General features: G+C 35.4%; 1 non-coding gene across 1 annotated transcript; it reads left to right on the top strand.

The window, feature by feature from the left end:
- Positions 1-371: 371 nt before the first annotated feature.
- On the top strand, positions 372-479 carry LOC112774123 (small nucleolar RNA R71). Its single transcript, XR_003188626.1, has one exon. It is a non-coding gene; the product is annotated as a small nucleolar RNA R71 (small nucleolar RNA).
- Positions 480-6,216: the final 5,737 nt, after the last annotated feature.

Raw genomic sequence — 6,216 nt, 5'->3', positions numbered from 1 at the left:
GCTATTGCAGGGTTTTCAGGATCATAAGCTTCTTCTTCAGAAGATGCCTCTTGAGTACTGTTGGATGCAGCTTGCATTCCATTCAGACTCTGAGAAATCATATTGACTTGCTGAGTCAATATTTTATTCTGGGCCAATATGACATTCAGAGTATCAATTTCAAGAACTCCCTTCCTTTGAGGCGTCCCATTACTTACAGGGTTCCTCTCAGAAGTATACATAAACTGGTTGTTAGCAACCATGTCAATAAGTTCTTGAGCTTCTGCAGGCGTTTTCTTTAGGTGAATGGATCCACCTGCAGAAGTATCCAATGACATCTTTGATAACTCAGACAGACCATCATAGAATATATCCAGGATGGTCCATTCTGAAAGCATGTCAAAAGAACACTTTTTGGTCAGTTGCTTGTATCTCTCCCAAGCTTCATAGAGGGATTCACCTTCTTTCTGTATGAAGGTTTGAACATCCACTCTAAGCTTACTAAGCTTTTGAGGAGGAAAGAACTTGGCTAAGAAAGCCGTGACCAGCTTATCCCAAGAGTTCAGGCTATCCTTAGGTTGAGAGTCCAACCAGATTCTAGCTCTGTCTCTTACAGCAAATGGGAAAAGCATGAGCCTGTAGACTTCAGGATCTACTCCATTAGTCTTAACAGTATCACAGATCTGCAAGAATTCAGTTAAGAACTGAAAAGGATCTTCAGATGGAAGTCCATGAAACTTGCAGTTTTGTTGAATCAGAGAAACTAATTGAGGTTTTAGCTCAAAATTGTTTGCTCCAATGGTAGGGATAGAGATGCTTCTTCCATGTAAATTGGAATTAGGTGCAGTAAAGTCACCAAGCATCCTCCTTGCATTATTATTATTTTCGGCTGCCATCTCCTCTTCCTGTTCGAAAATTTCTGTAAGGTTATCTCTGGATTGTTGTATTTTAGCTTCTCTTAGTTTCCTTTTCAGAGTCCTTTCAGGTTTCGGGTCTGCTTCAACAAGAATGTTCTTGTCCTTGCTCCTGCTCATATGAAAAAGAGGGAACAGAAAAATAATAATAATAGGGATCCTTTTTACCCAAGTATAGAGGTTCCCTTATGTGAGTAGAAGAAAAGAAGAAGAGAAAATCTGAACTCAGAGAGAGAGAGGGTTCGGAGTTTTGGTGAGTGAGGGAAGGATGTTAGTAGATGAATAAATAAATAGAAGGAGATGAGAGAGAAGGATTTTCGAAAATTATTTTTGAAAAATGGTTAGTGATTTTTGAAAATTAAAAGAAGAAATAAATTAAAATTGAATTTTGAAATAATTAGTTAATTAAAAAGAATTTTTGAAAAAGAGGGAGATATTTTTGAAAATTAGAGAGAGAGAGTTAGTTAGGTAGTTTTGAAAAAGATAAGAAACAAACAAAAAATTAGTTAGTTAGTTGAAACAAATTTGAAAATCAATTTTGAAAAGATAAGAAGATAAGAAGTTAGAAAAGATATTTTAAAATCAAATTTTGAAAAAGATATGATTTTGAAAAAGATAAGATAAAAAGATATTTTTGAAAAGATATTATTGAAATTAGTTTTGAAAAAGATTTGATTTTTAAAATCACAATTAATGACTTGATTCACAAGAAATCACAAGATATGATTCTAGAACTTAAAGTTTGAATCTTTCTTAACAAGTAAGTAACAAACTTGAAATTTTTGAATCAAAAAATTAATTGATGATGTGATTTTCGAAAATTATGATATAAGATTAACAAAATATTTTTGAAAAATATTTTTATAATTTTCGAAAATAAATAAAAAAATAAAAAAGATTTGATTTTTGAAAAAGATTTTGAAAAAGATAAGATTTTTAAATTGAAAATTTGATTTGACTCATAAAAACAACTAGATTTTAAAAATTTTTGAAAAAGTCAAATCAAATTTTCGAATTTATGAGAAGAAAAAGGGGAAGATATTTTTTTTTTGAATTTTTATGATGAGAGAGAAAAACACTAAAAATGCTCAATGCATGGAAATTTTAGATCAAAACACTGAATGCATGCAAGAATACTATGAATGTCAAGATGAACACCAAGAACACTTTGAAGATCATGATGAACATCAAGAATTTATTTTTGAAAATTTTATATGCAAAGAAAACATGCAAGATACCAAACTTAGAAATCTTTCATGTTCAGACACTATGAATTCAAGAATGCATATGAAAAACAAGAAAAGACACAAAACATGAAAATGCAAAGATCAAACAAGAAAATTTACCAAGAACAACTTGAAGATCATGAAGAACACTATGAATGCATGAATTTTTTGAAAATTTTATGCAAACTTTAAAACATGCAATTGACACCAAACTTAAAATTGACTCAAGACTTAAACAAGAAACACAAAATATTTTTGATTTTTATGATTTTATGATTTTTTTTGGATTTTTTGAAAATTATTTGTGAAAAAGAAAAATAAGGATTCCAAAATTTTTAATATGAATTCCAGGAATCGTGTACTCTTAGTCTAAAGCTCCAATTTGAGGGTTAGGCATGGCTTACTAGCCAGCCAAGCTTTAGAAGATATTGATACTTTCCATGTATAGAGCAACTAAGTGTGTGAAGATCAACAAGCTCTTGTGATGATTAGTTGAAACCCCAGTCCAAAAGATTAGACATGGCTTACAGCCAGCCAGGATTCAACAAATCATCATGAAACACTAGAATTCATTCTTAAAAATTCTGAAGAAAAATGTTTTTTTGAAAACATTTATTTTTAAATTTTTTTTTTTATAAGAATTTTTATTTTTTTCGAAAACAGATGAGAAATTTTTGAAAGATTTTTGAAAAATTTTGAAAATAAAACAAAAAAAAAAAATTACCTAATCTGAGCAACAAGATGAACCGTCAGTTGTCCAAACTCGAACAATCCCCGGCAACGGCGCCAAAAACTTGGTGCACGAAATTGTGATCTCAGGCAACGGCGCCAAAAACTCTGTACGCACGTCTTAATAAATCGTTTTTCATTCACAACTTCGATACAACTAACCAGCAAGTGCACTGGATCGTCCAAGTAATAAAACCTTACGTGAGTAAGGGTCGATCCCACGGAGATTGTTGGTATGAAGCAAGCTATGGTCATCTTGTAAATCTCAGTCAGGCGGATAATAATTGATTATAGAGTTTTCGAAAATACTAATAAATAAATAGAAAATAAAGATAGAAATACTTATGTATATCATTGGTGAGAATTTCAGATGAAGGTATAGAGATGCTTTCGTCCCTCTAAACTTCTGCTTTCCTGCTGTCTTCATCCAATCAGTCTTACTCCTTTCTATGGCTGGCTTTCTGTAAGGACATCACCATTGTCAATGGCTACTTTTCATCCTCTCTGAAAAATGGTCCAATGCGCTGTCACTGCATGGCTAATCATCTGGAGGCATCACCGTGGTCAATGACTGCATCCTATCCTCTTGTGAAAATGGTCCAAATGCTCTGTCACAGCACGGCTAATCATCTGAGGTTCTCGATCATACTGGAATAGGATTCACCCTCCTTTTGCGTCTGTCACTACGCCCAGCACTCGCGAGTTTGAAGTTCGTCACAGTCATTCAATCCCAGAATCCTACTCGGAATACCACAGACAAGGTTTAGACTTTCTGGATTCTCATGAATGCCGCCATCAATCTAGCTTATACCACGAAGATTCTTATTAAGAGATCCAAGAGATAATCATTCAATCGAAGGTAGAACGGAAGTGGTTGTCAGGCACGCGTTCATAGGGAATGATGATGATTGTCACGTTCATCACATTCATGTTGAAGTGTGAATAAGTTGAATTGAATAGAGAAACAGTAGTACTTTGCATTAATTCATGAGGAACAGCAGAGCTCCACACCTTAATCTATGGAGTGTAGAAACTCTACCGTTAAAAATACATAAGTTAAAGGTTCAGGCATGGCCGAGAGGCCAGCCCCTTAAACGTGATCAATAGTCTCCTAAGATGAACAATAAATTAAAACTGAGACCAAAGATGACTAATACAATAGTAAAAAGTTCTATTTATACTAAACTAGTTACTAGGGTTTACAGAAGTAAGTAATTGATGCATAAATCCACTTCCGGGGCCCACTTGGTGTGTGCTTGGGCTGAGCTTGAAGTTTACACGTGGAGAGGTCATTCTTGGAGTTGAACGCCAGTTTGTAATGTATTTGTGGCGTTCAACTCTGGCTTGTAACGTGTTTCTAGCGTTTAACTCTGAACAGCAGCGTAGAACTGGAATTCAACGCCCTTTTACGTCGTCTAAACTCGGCCAAAGTATGGACTATTATATAATGCTGGAAAACCCTGGATGTCTACTTTCCAACGCAATTAGAAGCGCGCCATTTTGAGTTTTGTAGCTCCAGAAAATCCACTTTGAGTGCAGGGAGGTCATAATCCAACAGCATCAGCAGTCCTTCTTCAACCTCTGAATCTGATTTTTGCTAAAGTCCCTCAATTTCAGCCAGAAAATACCTGAAATCACAGAAAAACACACAAACTCATAGTAAAGTCCAGAAATGTGAATTTAACATAAAAACTAATAAAAACATCCCTAAAAGTAATTAGATCCTACTAAAAACATACTAAAAACAATACCAAAAAGCGTATAAATTATCCGCTCATCAGCAACATATAGCAAATTTTATATCATTTCGAAGCCCCAGATGTTAGCTTTCCAACGCAACTAGAACTGCCTCATTTGGACCTCTGTAGCTCAAGTTATGGTCGTTTGAGTGCAAAGAGGTCATGCTTGACAGCTTTACGGTTCCTTCATTTCTTCATGAGTTCTCCCACTTTGCATGCTTTTCTCCTCACTTCTTCCATCCAATACTTGCCTTATAAACCTGAAATTACTCAACAAATATATCAAGGCATCGAATGGAATTAAAGTGAATTAAAATCATCAATTTTAGGGCCTAAAAAGCATGTTTTCACATTTAAGCACAAATAAAGGGAGAATTGCAAAACCATGCTATTTCATAGAATAAATGTGAGAAAAGTTGATAAAATCCCCCAAATTAAGCACAAGATAAACCACAAAATCAGGGTTTATCAGGTGTCTCCCACCTAGCACTTTTATTTATTGTCCTTAAGTTGGACTTATGAGGAGCTCTCATCAAGGTGGCTTGTGCTTGAATTCATCCTTGAACTTCCACCAATACTTAGACTTCCATTGGTTGTCAGAATTTCTAACCAATTGCACCAACCCTTGGTGAAGTTCTCCACAAGCTTGGGGAACCCAAAATTGATACACATCTTGTAATCTGAGATCCCAAACTTTGTTTTCACACCTGTCTTCGAGTTGATCATGGTAATTCCCTCCGGGTGGCATGCACATAGAATTCTCATATAAGCACCCAAACATCCTCCTAGATCCATTTAATGTAGCACTACACCAACCATTATACTTAGATTTTGGTGATTCAACCGTAGTGAACCTTGAATTGCGGTGCCTACCACTAACAAACTCTTTCTTGCTTTTCATGCCATAAAGAGCTCTAAGTTAACCATCCGTTTCAAGCAACCCATATTCAAGTGGAATAATAAAGCTAAGGGTTATGAATTTTACCCACTTGAATGGTGTAAAGAATGATGGTGACTTAGGAAGAGAGACCTCCCTACACTTTGACAATGTGAGGTCCACTCCCTTATGCTCTTCTTTAGTTACCTCCACCTCTTGACAAGCATCTTCCATGTTCACCTCTTGACAAGGTTCTTCATATTCAATCACTTCCTCACCAACTTCTTCTAGCTCTTCTCCATCCTTCATGTTACAACTTGGAGGTAATGTAGAACTTATCTCAACATCAACCTCAATTTTAATGGAAGAAGACTCCTAAAATACAAAAAAGACAATGTGTTGGTGTGGAATCATCATTAAGAGGGAGATTTGTTACTTGCTTACCTTCTTCCAATTCTTCATCATCCATCCTATGCTTTGGAGGTTGTGCATCCTCCTCAACATTATTTTCAAGCTCAATAGAAGATGGCTCAATGGGATATTCGAGGTGATTTGTTAGTGAGGACAAGAAGTCATCAATGATTAAGTCCAACTCTTGATCAACCTCTCCTAATTCTTCAACCACTCCTTCTGGCTCAATTGTCTCAACTTTCTCCCTTAGTTGCGATTCTTGCTTCAACTATTTTTCTTCACCTTTAAGCTCTAAATTCACTCCCGCACTATGCTCCTTGGTTGATCCTCCACATTCGTCA

The sequence above is a fragment of the Arachis hypogaea genome, chromosome 18 (genome assembly GCF_003086295.3).
Source record: "Arachis hypogaea cultivar Tifrunner chromosome 18, arahy.Tifrunner.gnm2.J5K5, whole genome shotgun sequence".
Classification (NCBI taxonomy): domain Eukaryota; kingdom Viridiplantae; phylum Streptophyta; class Magnoliopsida; order Fabales; family Fabaceae; genus Arachis; species Arachis hypogaea.
This window is presented reverse-complemented; position numbering and strand designations above follow the sequence as displayed.